Source organism: Cervus elaphus, chromosome 18 (genome assembly GCF_910594005.1).
Source record: "Cervus elaphus chromosome 18, mCerEla1.1, whole genome shotgun sequence".
NCBI lineage: Eukaryota > Metazoa > Chordata > Mammalia > Artiodactyla > Cervidae > Cervus > Cervus elaphus.
Genome location: NC_057832.1, coordinates 38,211,517 through 38,231,092, shown reverse-complemented (window position 1 = coordinate 38,231,092; position 19,576 = coordinate 38,211,517). Strand labels below are relative to the sequence as shown.

Below are 19,576 nucleotides of genomic sequence, written 5' to 3'. Positions count from 1 at the left end.
TGCAATATTATAATTTATATAAATCATATGATTTATAAAAAATATACATTTGGTCCAGATGACCAAAATATATATTTCTTCTTTGGTCTTTATCCATAATTCCTTGCTTATAGCTCCCCAAACCCTTGGAATTTCCTAAGTGTTAAGAGTGATTAGAGTGGCTTTTGATAAGCATCTTAGGATGGGTTGCCAAAGAAACCAGCCTTGTGTTTAGAGGGTGGTCCTCCTACCTCCGACCTCAGGGGAGGGGAAACAGGCTAGAGGTTGAATCAATCACCAGTGGCCAATGAGTTAATCAATCATGCTTATGTAATGAAGTCTCCATAAAAACCCAAAAAGTAGAGGATTCTGAGAGTTTCCATATAAGAACACTTATATGTGCCTCAGTGCCAGGCCCCAAGCTCCACAAGGACAGAGGCGCCTTTGTCTAAGGTTTCACTTTATCTGTGTTTCATTTGGCTGTTGATTACTATCCTTTAATATCCTTTGTAATAAATCAGTTATTTAATGAGTAGATGGGTTTTCCTGAGTTCTTGAGCTGTCCCAGCTGTTCTAGCAAATTAGTCTAACCCAAGGAAGGGACCATGGAATCTCTGAAGTACAGACTTCAGTCAGAAGTACAGGTAACCTGGGCTTGCTATTGGGGTCTGAAGTAGAGGGTGGACTTGGCGTGAGCCTTTCACTTGTGTAATCTTGATTCAGTCTCCAGGTGGATAGTGTCAGAACTGAGTTGAACTCTCAGACACCTGGTTGATATCAGTCCAAGAATTGCTTGTTGATATGGGGATATATGGGCTTCCTGTTGTGGCTTAATGGTAAAGAATCCACCTGCAATGCAGGAGCCACAGGAGACATGGGTTCAATCCCTGAGTCAGGAAGATCCCCTGGAGGAGGGCACGGCAACCCACTCTGGTATTCCTGCCTGGAGAATCCCCTGGACAGAGGAGCCTGGAGGGCTGCAGTCCATAGGGTCGCAGAGTTGGACACTACTGAAGTGACTTAGTAGGCACACCACATGGGGATAAACAAACACACACATTGAGATTAAGTCCAGGAGTCTAATGTATTAATCTTGATCATATTCTTGGTTTTTCTTAAATATTCTGTGATTTTTCATTACCTCTTCATACTTTTCACTGATTTACTAGGTTGATTGGTAATCAGCTGACACAAATTTTGTCTACAATTCTATAAGTACATTTCCCCAGTTGGCCTCTTACCTGAGGGCTGTTATGGGCACTGTGTCAATGAGGGCAAAGTATAGCCTTGAAGAGTTCCTCTCTGGTAAACATAAAGTAGAGTGGAAGTCTTGAGCATCTCACAATTAGTAAAAAAAAAAAAAAGGAGTTTAATCTGAAGGTAGAGAGCTTCAGTATTTATCACTTGTAAGCAAGTTTCTTTCCTTTTTAAAGTTATTCTTCCTCACCCATTGTGGACTTTACCCTCCCCCTCCAACTTTGTTTTTTTTCAGGATTTCCATATCTGGCATGGTACCCCACCCCATGAGTCCTATTAGAAAAGACTCTGCATTTTAATTTTAGAGCAGATTACAAACACTGTCCCTACAGGCAAACAACTACTACTGATAGCTCAGTGTGATGAGCTGGGAGGAGGTATTTCTACTCCAGCTATCTAGTAAAGATACCTTTAATTAAATTATCTTTACTTAATTAGTTCATATATAAATATAGAGTATAATTAGTTATAAATTAATTTGGTTAATTGGATAATAGCTACTCAGTTCACACCTCTTTCCTGTGCTCATTCAATCCAAGATTGGAGTTTTTCTGAGTCTCCATTAGAAAGACAGTTCTCACCTCAGTAGTTTTTCCTTTAGACTGGGTTGCTCTATTTTGGTTTCTCTGTCCATTTTATTCCATCTCCCTTCTGTCTATAAAGCTCGTTTTGCTTTTACAAACTGCTGAATGAACCCCATTTGCTCTCAGAGCTTGGACTCTACTACTTTCCTTCTTTTCTAGTCTTCCAGTTATCTTCAAGTCCTCACCACCGTGAGACCATCAGCATCTGAAGAAAAATAAAATAGAAATAAAGAACCCAAAAAAGTCAAAGAAAGTACCCAAATTCCAAAGCCAAATAAACATACTTGCAATAAGAATGTTTAAACAAGATATAAAATCAATGTATATTCCCCAGACCATTTATATCAAGGTGAAAAAGTTATTTCTTCAGTTTCTTTAGAATAAGCACTATAACTTGAATGTCCAAGGAAGAGAGAAAATAGTTGAATTACATTAGACTCTTGATATTCTTTAAGTTACAATTGAAAATGAGTTTTTTCTACAAAGTTTCTGTTGTCTTGAGAGACTGTGATTTTTTTATCTGTAGTTTGTCCTCTCCTCGATAATTTGATTGGTAGTAGATATGGTTTGTTAATTATCGGCTGCATCCAAGTGTTTTTAGGTTGCCCATTGCTTTCTTTTTTATTAACTCATTTGTTACTATAGACAGAACTTAAGGGTAGGCTAGGCAAATAGCAAGTAAACTTTATTAGATTTTACGCATGAGGAAATAAATTATTCTATATTACAAAGTATTCCAAGGTATATATTTAACAAATTATAGCAGACATTCTAATTATTTTCTACTTACTCACAGCTCCAGTTGATGATTCTATTTAACTACAGTCACAGTTGGCTGACCAGATGTTTATGATAATCTGCAGTTACAGACAGACTCTGGGAAGAGTAAAAGAGAGGAATAATCAATTAAAAGTTTGGAATTAAAGTACTGAGGAAACTGGGTCAGTCAGAATTCAGCCAAGAATTTATTGGTGATTATACAGAGCTGGACTTTTAGCCATGTTAGGCTGTGGTAAAGATGGGTAAGCAGAGGAAGATGATAAAAATATTACAGATTGAACATATTCATAGAATAAAGTAAATACATAGTGTACACAGTTCTGAAAGAGGGAGTAATTTTAGTTTCTAATCTTGTAAGCCCAGCTATACTTCATTTCTGTCTTAGTATTCTGAGATATTTCATATTGTCTAATTGACCTATTTTTGAATTTTGTTAGTTTGAATATGATTTGCTTCTTGCAAATAAAGGAACCTGGTTGGCAGCAATGATCTGATTATCCAATGCTAGTAACAACATCACTGGATAAGTGTTGGTGATGAAGGTGATGAAGACAACCAATATTACATATTAAAAAGGAGCAATGAGATGACCAATAGATTCAAGAAATTAAATCTGGCAGACAGAGTGCCTGAAGAACTATGGATAAAGGTTTGTAACATTGTACAGGAAGCAGTGACCAAAACCATTCCAAAGAAAAAGAAGTGCAGGAAGGCAGAGTGGTAGTCTGAGGAGGCTTTACAAATAGCTGAGGAAAGAAGAGAAGCAAAAAGCAATGGAGAAAGGAAAAGATATACTCAACTGAATGTAGAGTTCCAGAGAATAGCAAGAAGAGATAAGAAGGTCTTCTCAACTGAGCAATGCAAAGAAACAGAGGGAAAAATTAGATGGGAAAGACTAGATATCTCTTCAAGAAAATTGGAGGTATCAAGGGAATATTTCATGCAAGAATGGGCATGATAAAGGACAGAAACTGTAAGGACCAAACAGAAGCAAAAGAGTTTAAGAAGAGGTGGCAAGGATACCCAGAAGAACTATACAAAAAAGGTATAATGACCAGGATGACCACAATGGTGTGGTCACTGACCTAGAGTCAGACATCCTGGAGTGTGAAGGCAAGGGGGCATTAGGAAGCATTACTGCAAACTAAGCTAGTGGAGGTAATGGAATTCCAGCTGAGCTATTTCAAATCCTAAAAGATGATGCTGATAAAGTGCGGCATTCAATATGTCAGCAAATTTGGAAAACTCAGCAGTGGCCACAGGACTGGAAAATTCAGTTTTCGTCCCAATCCCAAAGAAAGGCAATGCCAGAGAATGTTCAAACTACGGTACAATTGCACTCATTTAACATGGTAGCAAGGTAGAGTTCAAGCTAGACTTCAGCAGTACATGAACTGAGAACTTCCAGATGTATAAGGTGGGTTTAGAAAAGGCAGAGAAACCAATGATTAAATTGTCAATATTCCTGTTGTGTCATAGAGAACGCAAGAGAATTCTAGAAAAATGTCTACTTCTGCTTTATTAATTATTATAAAGCCTTTGACTGTGTGGATCACAATGAACTGTGGGAAGTTGTTAAAAGTGGGAATACCAGATGGCTTTACCTGTCTGCTTAGAAACCTGCATGTGGGTGAAGAAGCAACAGTTAGAACCAGACATGGAACAACAGACTGGTTCAAAATTAAGAAAGAAGTATGTTAAGGCAATATATTGTCACCCTGCTTGTTTAACTTCTATGTAGAGTACATCCTATGAAATGTAGGACTGGGTGAATCACAAGCTGGAATCAAGATTGCTTGGAGAAATATCAGCAATCTCAGATATGGAGATGATACCATTCTAATGGCAGAAATTGAAGAGGATCTAAAGAGCCTCTTGAGAGTGAACGAGAAGAGTGAAAAAGCTGGCTTAAAAGTCAACATTCAAAAAACTAAGATCATGATCATTCCATCACTTCATGGCAAATAAAAGGGGAAAAAGTGGAAACAGTGATGGATTTTATTTTCTTGGTCTCCAAAATCAGTGTGGATGGTGACTGTCACCATGAGATTAAAAGACACTTGCTCCTTGGAAGAAAAGCTATGACAAACTTAGACAGCATATTAAGAAGCAGAGACATTATTTCGCCAACAAAGATCTGTATAGTCAAAGCTGCAGACAGTATATTAAAAAGCAGAGACATTTCTTTGCTGACAAAGGTCCGTCTAGTCAATGCTGTGGTTTTTCCAATAGTCATGTAAGGATGTGAGAGTTGGACCCTAAGGAAGACTGAGCACCGAAGAATTGATGCTTTCAAAAATTAAATAATAAATAAGGGACTTCCTTGGTGGTCTAGTGGTTAAGAATTTGCCTTACAAAGCAGGGGATTCAGGCTTAATCCTTAGTTATGAAACCAAGATTCCACCTGTTACAGAGTCCCTAATCCAAGTGCTGCAACTACTGAGCCTGCATACTCTGGAGCTTGAGTGCCACAACTAGAGTCTGTGTGTTGCAACTGAGAACCACAACTAAGACCCAACAGAGCCAACTAAATAATATTTTTTTTAAAGAAAATAATATTTAACTGGATCCAGCAATAAAAGCAAGCCTATATATTTAAAAATCCACAAGTGATATCATATTTTTTGTTTCTCTTTTATTGTTTCCTGTTTTACCCATAAAGAAGAATTGGGTAAGTTATGGAGCTGTTAGAATCATTCATGCTTCAGTATATATTCTTTGAAATTATTTCTTAGGAAATTATACATACTGAGACATACATAATAAAATGAGGATTGTCTAGAATGTTGAAAAGCAAAATGTTCCTCTCTCAGAACACGTAGAAAATTTTAGCAACTGTTATTGATGAAACATGCCTATATCATTGAAACCAAGTCCACCTGAAACTGAGTTCCCAGCTGAGTTTATGATTAATCTCTATCCAGAACTTTGTTCACTTTCCTGTCTTGCCTGTTCCCCTCTGGATTGAGGATTAACAAGGAGAAGGGAGGGGTACTAAAACCAATCAAGACATTGTGAGGTCTTCCCAGGTATAAAAGCTCCTCCTGTCCCACATTACTTGTTTGGAGAAAAAAAATAAAAGTCTTCCTAGTCCTTCTTCGAGTTCCAAAGAGCAGGCTCAAGCACTTAATAATTAGAACACTAGAGTCACAGAACTCCTAATTCCTCCTGAAGGGATATAGATGGCAATCTGATGTATATCTTTGCGTTGTTCTGTAGAAACTAAGATTCCACCCATGTGGAAGATGGTCACTACATGCTGACCTCAAGCACTTAGACTCCTGAGTGCTTGGAACCCGAAGGCTGAGATTCCCAGAACATCACCCCATTACCTCACCACCAACCAGAAGAAAGTCCATGAGCTGGTTACATATCCTCCAACCCTCTACCCTCACACTGTCTTTAAAAACCATAGCCTGAAAGCCAGTGGGGAGTTTGAGTCTTTTGAGCGTGAACATTCTTCTTGCTCGGTGCCCTGCAAATAAAGACTTCCTATCCATGCGTGTGTGCCAGTCGTGTCCACCTCTTTGTGACCCCATGGGCTGTAGTCCGCTTGAAGCCCTTACTTTGTTGCCAACACCTACTTTCAATTTTCAATCCATAACATCACCAATAAGCAAATCATCCACAAAGCCAACAGCACTTCAAGTACACACATAGTAAGTTTATTTAGTGATCTGATTTCCTGTCCCTTTCTTGGAATACATTGGTTTCAACCTCTGGATTTTCCCTAAGATTCCTCCACCATGTGTTTAAACATCTTTTGGTAAAAAGTTGTTGGCTATTTTTAAAGGAATATGTTTATAAGAGTAAGATTGAGTAAATGCGTATCAGGAAGGGCAGAAAAATTTGTACCTCGCTAATCTTGGGGGAAAAAATATTTTATCTATACATTAGATTTAGATTTACCAATCTGAGTCCTTTTGAGGACTTTTACTCTATGATATGAATAAAACTAATTTGGGTTTTGAGACTCACGGAGTAAGTGCCTCCCTTTCCTTCCTGATATTTGTGTTGGAGGAGATGAAAAGCCTTGGGTGAGATGTGGTACTTTACACAGCTCTGGCTTCTTGATCTGTAAGACAGTAACTTTATTGTCCATCATTCTTGAGTTCTTTTTTTAGATATTAACATAAAACTACTTAAAATCAATGTATTTCTTACATCCTGAAAAATTTAAGTGAAAATAGGTGGGCAAAAATAGTTAACAACACATGAATATAGAATAAAAGAAACAAGTAAAGGAATGATTATTATGTTTGAATGACCTTATCAATGAAGTTACAATTGCTTCTCTGTAGTCAAGGCAAAGACTGAACCCTAATAGTTTACATATAATTGTCATTATTATTAGTTTATTAAACACCTAGTTTTTCAGGACTTGTAATCCATACCCACTCCCTGCTGGAAGCACTTGAAAAATTATCAAGAAGATCTTTATTTGGGGAACATAAATGGAATATGTATTCTTTTTTGTGTGTGTGTGATTTTAGTAATTTAATAATATGGCCTTTGATAAAAAACTTGGAACTTAAAGTTATATTTTCAACCTGTAAAGAAACTTATATAGGACACTTGTTTATTACAATTTGCAAATATTTAAAATTTCAGAAACAATCTAAGTTTAAAACAAGTTCAGTGGAAACATATTATATGTTTGTGGGAGATTGTTTCTCACCATGATCACAGCAGCCCCTGGTATCCTCTGTACTCTTTTGCAATGCGACTTTGGCCCTTCACACATCAAGAGATAGTCTACGTACTTTTTTCTTGACCTCAGCCTTTGGATTTATTTTGGCCAATAGGATGCAACTTTTAAGCTTAGTACTTAAGGGAACTTGTGGATTCTTTTTCATTCATTTAGAAGCCAGTCACCATCTAGAGAAATTGAAGATACTCTATGTGAAAGGGAGGTAGAAAGAGGCCCTTGAGGATAAAGGCCAAATAGAAGAGAAAAGGAGGGATCTTAGCTGAAGCCAGCAGCAACTACTAAGATGTAAATGAAGACATCTTGGATGTCCCAGCCCTAACTGAATTGCCAGCTGATTTGCCAACTAAAATGCCACATGAATGATCCCAGTCAAAAGTAAGTGGAGCAGAAAATCAACCCATAGAATTGAAAGAAAGAAAAGATCATAGTTGTGTAACTGATTTTTAGGATTGCGTATTTTTTGCAGATATAGATAACTTACATGGATTTTTTGTAAACATTTTCCCCCCAGCATTTGACTTGTTTTATCATCTTGTTAACCTGTCTTTTGCAGAGCAGAAAATTTTAATTTTTATGAAGTCCAGCTTATCAATTCTTTCCTTCATGAATCATGCCTTTGGTGTTATGTCTAAAAAGTCATCATCAAACCCAAGGTTATCTAGATTTTCTGTTATGTTATCTCTAAGGAGTTTTGTAGCTTTGTGTTTTACATTTAGGTTTATAATCCACTTTGAGTGAATTTTTGTGAAGGGTGTAAGATCTGTATCTAGATTCATGTGTATGTGTTTGCGTGTCTTTGTGTATGGATGTACAGTTAGTTGTTCCAACATCCGTTGTTGAAAAGACTACCTTTTCCCCATTGTATCCTGAAAGAGACTGTTTGAATTAAAAAACAGCATGACAAACAAAACAGGTAAACTTTCTGTGGTGATGGTATGAGGAAATATAGATATAGTACCAATCAATGAAGTACCAACTTCTGAAGATATATCTGAAGAATGGCAGACACAGATAACCACTGGGCTATACTTACAGGATATCCAGTGAAAAGTTCATGATGATAGTTCCTGAGTCTCTTCAGTGTAACGCAAATTAAATCTTGTCATTCGTGTGAGTTAAGAGATGGAAGCTATAAATGGAAATGTCCTAGAGATTTTTCAGTCTTTAATTTCTCCTTTATTTTGTTAAGCAATGAAGAGCTTTCTAGATTTCCCCACCTTGGCAGTGTTCTCAATTTTTGTTTCCAACCCTGAAGAAGGCAATTAAGAAACCCATGGGGCTCCCCATGGAGGGAATGTGAGCTGAGATCCCCAACAGAAATGGGGACATCCAGTGGGAATTCACCCCCTTCCAAGGGAGTGTCCCTTTCCACCTGGGGAATACCTGGGGTGTTACTCGCCCAATTCTAAACCAGTGGGGTGTATGTGGATATACATAAGGTTTTCTTGAACTTGTGATGGTGCCTAACTGCTCCATGTTGCCAAAGTCTGATTATGACTTCAGATGGCAAAGTTCCTGATTGTAGAGTTGACTAGTATTTATTTTCTCCTTCCGCCCTACGGTTGTGAGACATGAAGTGCCCAGCTTTGGTCTACATCTTAGTTTCTACTTCCTCAAAGACTCAAGAAAGAAAAAAAGAAAAAAACAAGGATGGAAGGAAGGAAGGGGTAAAGAAAGTTAATAATCAGTGAGTAAGGAGATGATGAGCAATCTGAGTTCATATGTATGTTTAGATTTTGTGTGCTAGGCTGCCTCTAACTTGTCAAGTTATTATGGTTTCTTTGCCAAATCCCCAAAATATGAATTAAAAATAGTGTGTTGCTTTAATGTGCATTATTGCTGAGTTGTTTTGTGGCTTCATCATGAAAATCTGGTTTCAAAAACAGTATGAAAGTGAGGGTTCTCAGCAGGATTGTGAGTTTTCATTTAAAAACCAGAAATGGAAACAAGGAAGAATAACACACCACCAAAGAAAAATGAAACCACTATATACAATATGACCTAGCCAAAAACAAAAGTAGAAATGCATTTTATAATTTGTCAGAGACTTAAGAGACATACAGCAAGTGTATTTTTGACCCCAAATTAGCTGAATTTCATCTTGTTTCAGATTTAAAAATGAAATACTTTCTCACAGATCTGGTTTAGAGTTCTTGAAACCAGTAAATGCTGTATGTTTTGTATTCATTTGGCAGATAAATAGACACATTCCTAAGTATTTGTATAAACAAAATTATTCAACTAAAAATTCCCTGTGCTTAACTAGAGTACCATTTCTTCAGATGTTTTTCCCTTTGAAGTAAAATGTTGGGAAGAAAATGCCATTGATATAACTATCACTGTAAATAACTCATTGTTGCGTATTTGTAAGTTTAAAGTTCCTAGCCTTATGACTGTATGTTTTATGCACATTCTTGTAGCTACCAAATAATGAATATAGCATAGTAGGTCCTTAGGATAAGAAAATTTGATTTTTTGAGAGTAGACAATAGTTTGGATTTTCCAATATAACTTAGTACTTTTATAAAACTTTTAATTTAGATATTGTTTCACACTTCCAAATATTGTAATACTAGTGCAAAATTTACAAATTGTTTATATTTTGCCCTATTTATAACTTTCTCTTGCTTCTGTTTCTGTGTGTGTGTATAGATATATACATATACATGTATATACACATATAAAGGAATTTATATGTGTACATACATGTATATATGTATATACATGTATATCTATATAGATACATATACTCTTTATGTATGTATATTTATATAAGTATGTATGTATACATATATATATATGTATGAGGATGTAAGAGTTGTCAAGTGTATATAGGATTTCTATATGGAAAAATTCAAAGCTTATGTTCTTTGGCTTATAGTGATCAGATAATCAATATATTGTGTACAACTTTGAGGTGGGCTTTCATGTCCGACTCAATGAACATGAATTAGAGCAAATTCCAGGAGAGAGTGGAGGACAGAGGAGCCTGGAGTGCTGCAATCCGTGAAGTTGTAAGGAGTCAGACACGATTTTGCAGCTTAGCAACTGAGCAACAGGCTTTGCTTTAATATAAGGAGGCATTTTTCAGCATCTCAACTGACATAGATATGATACTTTGTTGACAAATAAATGCCTCTGTTACTAGATGCTGAGGCATAATTCATTTTTATTGAGGATATGTAAGAGAAGAATTAGATATTTTCTCAGTTCCTGTAATGATAGGAAAGAAAACCATTTACATTTACAAAAGAGCCTCCTAGTTTTTGACTTACGAGTTCGATTTGTGGAGAAGTGGGGTAGATATCTTATGTGACACTCTGTATTTTAAATTTATATGAGAAAGTGGCAAATACAATGGAAACAAATGATTGTCAATAAATTACTTTCCAAAACACCTTCAGATCATGATATGGAGTTAGTATAAACTCTTACATCTGTCACACCTCTGAAGGGAAAAAAAATATTTATAAGTACTGTCTTAAAGAATTATAAGTTCCTAAAATTTAACCAAAAAAATAAATCAGTACTTAGCAGAGAGCTAAGAAAAGAGTAAGTTACTTATAAATAATTGTTGAAATAAAAATGAATTAATCACCTTGGTAAGTTTTAGTCTTAAATGGATTTTGTAGTATTTTAAATGTTTTTAAATGAATAATCCATGTTTGGATTTTTATACTAACACTCTATTAATTAGAACATTTGATTTGAACCTTATTCTTGAAACATGCCAGATAAAGCTAACTTAGCTCCTCTTTTTTAAATCTGCCAAAAAAAATTATCTAACAAACTAACTTCTGTTTTGTGTCATAGAGTGGCTCACTCTCTTTATGGGCCTCTGCCCTCAGCATGCCCAGCGTCAAGAACTCACACTAGTGCGCACCACTGTTGTATTTTGCCCATGCCATATATACACATATATGCGTATACATGTATAGCTGCATATGCAAATACTTGTATAATATTTATGTGTATCTATATCTAATACTGGGCTTCCCTGGTAGCTCAGATGGTAAAGTGTCTGCCTACAATGCGGGAGACCCAGGTTCGATCCCTGGGTCGGGAAGATCCCCTGGAGAAGGAAATGGCAACCCACTCCAGTATTCTTGCCAGGAAAATTCCATGGAATGAGGATCCTGGTAGGCTACAGTCCATGGGGTCGCAAAGAGTCGGACACGACTGAGCGACTTCACTTCACTTCATATTTAATACAGAGAGAGAGGGGTTGTTATTAGCTGGATCTTCTAATATAATAAGACTTGACAGTTGCTGAGTATTTACTGAGTGCTAAGCAATATGCCAAGTCTTTAAATGCTTTTCTTTCTAAATGTTCATAAATGTTTGAAATCCTATTGTTACCATCATTTGAAAGATCTCAAAGCTAATATGTGGTAGAAGTTAAGTTCACAATGTGAACTTCTGGCTATTCACAGTGTGATTCTGGCTATTCTTAACCATTGTACCTTATGACCCACACAAAGACAGTCTTCACCATTTTCATACCTAGACACAGTTTCATGTCTCCATATCACAGTATTCTCCTATGTTTATCTATTTCTATGTCTGTCAAGAGTAGTAGTTGTCTAATGGGGGTAATTTTGCCCCTCTGATATAATCAGCAATATCTGGAGACTATTTTCATTATTATATCTGAGAGGGTATTATTGGCAGAGGCCAAGGATATTGTGACTGTCCTAAAATACACAGACTAGCTCCCCACCCTGACAAACACATAGCAAAGAATTTCCTGACCCAATATGTTAATAGTGACAAGATTGAGAAACCCTCAACTGGAGAGATAAATATTTGAAGAGAAATGTAAATGTTTATATGTGTATTTTTACATAATTATGTTTCTTTAGAGGACTGTTTGAGTTGTTAGAAGACAATGGCCTTTAAAATGTTTTAGAATTCTCTGAACAGGTTATTTTGACCCACAAAACACATAACTTTATTTCTAATTCAGAGAACAGTATTGCCACGTTATCCTTGATACTGAACTGTGTTATATGTCCCAAATATCTTGACTTAGTGTTGTCGACTATGCTCATTAAAAACAAAAAGAAAACCAAGAAACTTCAAGCATGTACAAGAAACCTGTCATGAATTGATCTTTATCGTAGTCTATCTGGTATTATTTGACCTATATTGTGTTGAGAATGAGGTGAAATAGCCATCAGTAAATAAACAAGTCTTCTCTACACAGTCATTTACTGCTTTTAAATGGCTTGAGGCCATCTCCATTCCCTTAATTGGCTACAGCAGACCACAGTTCACAATTCAAAAGGACCAAGTCATCATCAAATTGCAGTGCCCTCTGGCCTGTCAAATTTCTAGTAATGTAAATTTCCTGAAATCAGGTTCATATTTGCAGTGTGGGTCATCAACAACCATAAACAACTCTGAAGGAAGAGTTATTGGGAATGAAAAAAAGAACTAAGAAGTATGGAAAAGGTATATATGAGTATAAATTGATGCATATGCAATAGTCAAAAATTGATGTTTTCCTCTATAAATATGGCAATTTCACATAATTAGACCTAAATTAGTTTTGGTACTTGAACATATAAGGCATAGTGGCTCTGCATTAACTTGTTAGTTGTTCAGATTGTGGTTCTACATCTTCTTGCTTCTGAACTTGAGACCATTGTATAACCTGTTTAAATCTCAGTGCCTGGAGCCTTCAGTTTGCACATTTATTGAATAAGCATATTTTATTTGTCTTTACAGCAGCAGGGAACTTACCTAGTTTTTTATAGTTCCATTCCCATTCATTAGACAATGTTGACCAGAGTGGTAGTGGCCAATATATTTTGAACATTTGTTGAATGAATGAATTCATGGAGAACAATAGCATTTATCTCATGGACTTGTTATAAAGCTTCAGTGAGGTTATGTATGTTAAAGTCCTAAGTATATATAGTAAATGTTAAATGTTAGCTGTGATTATTATTAATTCAAACAGAAAAAAAAGATTCCAGATAAATTTCAGAAGTTGTTTATTTTTCATGTATTTTCATCTTCACTTTGAAAATACATTTTTTGGTTCATTTTCATTAGTTTAAACTTCTCTCTGATCCTGGTGAATTTGTGTGTCAGACTCTCATACCACACTTTGAGAAATGTGGCCCTAATTCTTTTGTGCATATAACACTGTGTAAATTGTTTAGTAAATGAATAAATAAATAAGTTCACTTCCCCTTTTCTCTTTAGTATTTCTACTCTAGACTGTGGGAGATTAAATTTTCTTCAAAAATATCTGTAACTAGGCAGGTTTCCATTGCAAATAGACACAGTTCCAAGAAACCATCTAGTATCTTAAGGTTTTAGCCACATTCTCTCTTACAAAGAGTCCCATGGTTCCTTGGCCACAACGGCCACATCAGTCTTCTTGAAGCATGTTTATCTTGGGCAGTATCACATCTCTCTGTGCATCATGTAAGGGTGATGATGGCATTGCAGTATTCACTGATTCATAGCTTGTTTAAAACCGGTATTCCCTGTGGTAGACCAGGGAGTATTTTTCAAGCTTTTGAGAAAACAAAGCAGTTGGGGCTTCCCCAGTGGCTCAGACAGTAAAGAATTGGCCTGCGATGCAGGAGACCTGGGTTCGATCCCTGCGTTGGGAAGATCCTCTGGAAGAGGGCATGGCAACCCACTCAAGTATTCTTGCCTGAATAATCCCCATGACCAAAAGAGGCCGGTGGGCTACAGTCCATGGGGACGCAAAGAGTCAGACATGACTGAGCGACTAAGCACAGCACATTAATGAATCGACTCTCAAAATTTTACACTCACCTTTACTATTGCTTTATTTTGTTTCACTGAGGTTGTTTTTAATAGAAAATTCCATACCCTGCAGCCATCCCTGGACCATTTAAAAGAGTGGTTAGTATTCAGAGTTGTCTAGTTTCATAATCATTTGTAGAATTTAAAGAAATTACACCTGCTAGGCTCAATCCAATGGAAATTGTGACTCAGTAGGTATAGGAAGGGGGTCCAAGTATCTAAACATAGATGGCATGTTGTTGTTCAGTTGCCAAGTTGTATCTGACTCTTTGCGACCCCATGGACTTCAGCACGCATCAGACTTCTCTGTCTTTCATTATCTCCTAGAGTTTGTTCAAATTCATGTCCATTGAGTCAACTGTCTCATCCTCTGTCTCCCACTTCTCCTCCTGCCCTCAATCTGGATGGTATAACATCTTTGTTATAATCTTTTCCTAGAACAGGGCTTCATTAAACTTAAACTGAATACTAATTACCTGTGGAACTTATTAACAACATGGATACCCAGGCCCTATCCTCAGTGAACCTAATGAAGTAGTTCCAAGACGAAGCAGCCAAATCTGCATTTTAAGTAAGTGACATGGTCAACTTGTGTTTCACATTCTCTTAGCACATTTTAAGAAATGTGGTCCTAAATTTTTGCACATGTAGCACTTTGCAGATTGTTGGATGGATGAGGGAATACATGCACTTATTAAAACTGTTGTGAGACTTAAAAGGGATATGTAGATAGTGTGCTAATTAAATACACTAAATGTTCATTGTTAGCTCTAATTATGATTTATATGTAAAAGCATAGACCCAGATGTTTGGAACTATTTTTTCTTCTCCACATTTATCATTGTTATTCTCATCAGTTTTACCCTTCAAGTCTAGTAAGTCAAAATTAACCAAATAATTACATAAATTATTATTTGACTCATTTTAATAATGCAATAAGTTAAACATTTAAGATACTATGGTAATGAATAAAGGAACAGGGCTGAATGAATCTAGTTTAAGGATTTGGGCAGGTTTTCTGGAGAAAGAAAAGTATTTTTTTAACTAGAACTTGATATGGTGAATAGGAACAAGCCAGGTGAAAAAGTAGAGGAAGAGTCTGAAGTGGCAAAATCTGAACAGGCAAAATCCATTTCTTAGTATAATTGCTTAGAGATGGACAAGAGAGGACGAAGGCCACAAGGAGACTGTTTCATTAATCCATGTAAGGGATGACGGGGACCTGGACTAGGAGGCAGCAGTATTGTGAGTATAATGTGGAGAGATTCATAAACTGTATGGTTTTCAGTGATGTATTAGCAGAGGGCAGTGGTGAGGAAATAAAGGCGTTGGGTTGATTTCTACATTTCTGGCATAAACCAATGAGTACTGGTTCTTAACAACGTATAATCACCTGGAAGCTTTTGGAAAAAAAAAAAAAATAACCCACACCTGGATCCCACTTCTAGATATTCTGTATTTGGGTGGGGCTCAGGCATAGATGGTCACTAATAGGAGCTACTTGTTTTCTGATAGTGCAGTATTTGCTATATTAAAACCTGGAACACACTGAGGAAAGTACAAAAGGTGTCCTTTACTGAATCAGGTAATATTTTCTTTACTTAGTTCTCAAGAAAATGATATTTTCTCATATGTTGAATATGGGTAGCCATTCCCTTCTCCAGGGATATATATATATGTATACACACACCATAAAATATATTAATATATTTGCAAAATATCCTTTAGAAAATAAAATTTTTTATTTAGTTAATAGGCACATAGTCCAGTTATGTTTACTGCCCCTCAGCTCCAAATTCATCCTTTTTTTCTTCTACTCTGTGATAAAAGTGGGCCTGGTTGAACGCTGTAATAGAGAGTGTTGAGGGGACAATAGAGGAAAGAGTGGCCTTCTTCCAGGTTCAGGTGTACTCATTTAGTTGAACTCCTGAAGAGTGAATTGGCTTTTTTTTAGTGGTTTTCTAGCATCAAATAGCAAGTGGCACCTCCCCAACTTTCCTCCACACCAGCCACATCTTAGGTGGTTTCCAGCAGTAAGTCTGATGGCGCTCCTAAGGGCAGCTAGCAAGTGCTATGGATTCACCCGCTGTTTCCCAGTGAATCGTCAGCAACCCTTTCTCACAGCCCTGCTACTTCCAGGTGACTTTCTATGAGTCCAGATAGAACCCAAACTGGCTTTCCAGTAAGTCAGTAACAACCTAAGCTGGTAGCTTCTCAGCTACCCTCTTTGGGTTGGAATAACCCAGCCAACTTTTCCAGAAGCCAGTGGAATTCAACTGTACCCTCTGTAGTGAGATCTGAGTCCTGGCTTTGGGGAAGCATTCTTTCCCTCCAAGTTTGTCCTTTCCTTGAGTACTCTCCCTCAGTAGCACTTGAGTATCCCTTAGAGTCCACATACCCACCCCCTGACCTTTAACCAATTCCCTATTCCTTCAGTCTTCTGTTGCTATTTCTTTATACTAAATTTTCCCACTTTCAAATACTGTGTAGTTTCTGTCTTGTGATTGGAAGGTAACTAATACTCTAGAGAACTAAGAAAAAACATTTTATCTGGTAGGCAAATTCAGTTTTTGCAAGTACAGAGAGTCCAGGAATTGAATAGACTTTTGGAAAAGACTTTAAATGAAGTTACTGAATCATTTTCTACTTCTGAATATGATCCCTTTGGTACACGAGAGTACTTCTGGGAATTATTGTGAACAATAACAGTGGGGCCAAGAAAGCATTCCTAATTCTCTCAGTACCTAGAGATAGCAAGGGCATACATGGAAGTTTTCTAGCTTTGGTCTTCTGTGTTGAAAATCTTGTTTGAGTTCTGCTTTATCTCTTAGTTCTTACATATTGGCCAGAGTTCTTTGTATCATTCCATGAGAATATTATGACATCTTTCCTTCTCTCCTGGTCCATCTCTGTGTAGGAAAGAGACTAATCTGTAGTTGGGAGAGACTGTTTCCCAAAACTCCATCTCCATGCCACTCCTGCCCAAAAACAAAGTCAGTGTTGAGGAACTTTGTTACGTAAAGACATAAAGTCTTCGTCCCCTTCTGTCCTTTTCTGTTGTGAACTGTCTTCTTTCAAGTCCTTCACTTTATTCCCTGTAGTCTCTCTAGGTAAGTACATCTTTTGAAACCTCGTATTCAAAGGCTGTCTGTCATACTGTCTCCTGTTTATTTGTCAAACTGTCAGGTATTTCTTATATCTGTAGTATCTGCTCTAGATTATCTGCATTTAAATCTTCAGGTTAAAATTTCTTTGAATGGGATCAGTATACAATGTATTGGATTGGCAAAAAAAGTTCCTTTGGGTTTTTCCATAACGTTGTACAGAAAAAAACCTGAACAAACTTTTTGGCCGACCCAATATAAAAATGTAGATTCCTGGATCCTATTCTAGAATTACTGAATCAGAATCCTGAGAGCGCCAGGATCCAGAATAATGGATTTCTAATAATGTTTCTTCCATCCTAAAATGCTAGCCTCGTTAATAATAGTTTACAGTGTCGCCCCCAATAGATATTTGCATATCAGTGTGGTGCTTCTAGCTGTGAAAGCCATTTTCCACTGATTCTAGTACAGATTAGAACAGAGTACAAACCTGGGCATTTTATTATTAGGGACCTCGGAGCCTTTGCATGAAGATTGACTACAGACCCCTTTAGTGCTGGAGGCTTAAGTCCCTAGGCTCAAAGGGTTTTGAAGGGTGGGGTTCACACTGAACTGCTGAAAGCAATTTTGGGGTTGTTTATTTCCATTCCAGGCAACACAAATGTCTATAGAGCAGTGGAATAATGATGGAAGTTGCTGATACTGAGGAGATCCAGAAGCTGTAAGGCCACAGTGTTGATGGGCTTTCAATGGAAACAGAGAGTGTCCAGGATAGATAGGATGTGGAAATGAGTAGAGAATTCAGACACAGGGGTAAATCTGTTTAATCATGTCTGTGTGGGGAAGTGGGTGTGGGACACAAAATGGACAGATACTTAGTGTTCCTCTAACTCCCACAACTCCTAGAAATGTCACAGTAATTGAGTAATGCTCTATCAAAAAGAAATTATTTAAAAATGTCCTGTAACTTCTGTACAAGTATTGTACTGTGGAGTCAAGTGGTTGCCAAATATAGCAGCACATCACAATTATCTCAAGTGCTAACTTAAAAATGTGGATTATTGGATCTCACTCCACTTTTTTCTTTCTTTTTATTTTTAATTGAAGGATAGTTACCATATTGTGTTGGTTTCTGCCATAAATCAACTTGGATCAGCCATGGATATACATATGTCCCCTCCCTTGTGAGCCTCCCTCCCACCACCCACCCCCTCCCAGCCCTCTAGGTTGTCACAGCACCCGGGGCCTTCCCATTATGGTGGCTTCTTCTTTTGTTGCAGAGCATGGGCTCTGGGGCACGCGCGCTCCATGCGCTTTAATAGTTGGAACAAATGGACTCAGTAGTTGCGACTCCCAGGCTCTAGAGCACCAGCTAGATAGTTGTGGCCCACGGGCTTAGTTGCTCCTTGGCCTGTGGGATCTTCCTGCTCAGGGGTCGAACCTCTGTCTCCTACATTGACAGGTGGATTCTTTACCACTGAACCACCAGGGAAGCCTGGAATATTTATTTTTATAAGCTCTCTGGATGATGATTATTCAGTTAGCTGGAAATGTAATGAATAAAGGAATGAGTTCAAGGAAATGGGTTAACGTGACTATTTGCAATCCTGGACTATTTAGCAACCTAAAATTATCCTTTATCTACCCATACATTAAACAATTCATTTGCTGCTCTGATTAGAGGAAAGATTCCCAATACATCATTGACATTCTTTAATTATTAACATTTTCCTCTTTCTTTTGAGGTTTTTAATCCCTCATTCATTGAACCAGTCCATACTGAAGACTTTTTCTTCAAGTTTCTCTGTCACCTCATACCAATACTTTGCAGAGGAATGAAAGTAAGAGATGTTGGAAAAGCGAATTTGTTTTGACTAGTACTGTACAAGTAGCTGCGGAAATTTTTGTATCTTTCTTTTGAAATGGATTCTGTCTCTAAAAAGTTTGTCTCATTCTGCCTTGCTTTTCATTCCCCTTGTGCTACAATTATTTCATAATAGTGGCATTAAATTAAAAGAATTCCCCCTTGTGACAAGTCATTCAGCTATTACTCAGTTCTTATCATCTCAGTGTAATTTTAACTGTTAGGAAGTATTGGTGCTAGTCTTATTCTGCCATTTACTGGTTATTTGACCTTGGCCAACAAACTTAACCTGTCTGATTTAACATTATCATCATAAGAACAAAATGTTTGCCAACTTACCTGTTAATGCACAGGGCTGATTTTGTGTAATCCAAAATGCACTGTGTTAACTGTGAAATAAAGTAAATATTAGTTGATGAGATTAAGAATAATGAGAATAATGGTTAGCAATTTTCAGCAGGAATCTCTGCTTTTGGGGGAAGTGAGTTCTGTTGTTGTTTTTTTCTTC

At 37.0% G+C, this 19,576-nt stretch overlaps 1 pseudogene; it reads left to right on the top strand.

Annotated features, from left to right (window-relative positions):
* Positions 1 to 19,576, top strand: part of LOC122674728 — a 69,581-nt pseudogene that overhangs the window by 48,867 nt on the left and 1,138 nt on the right.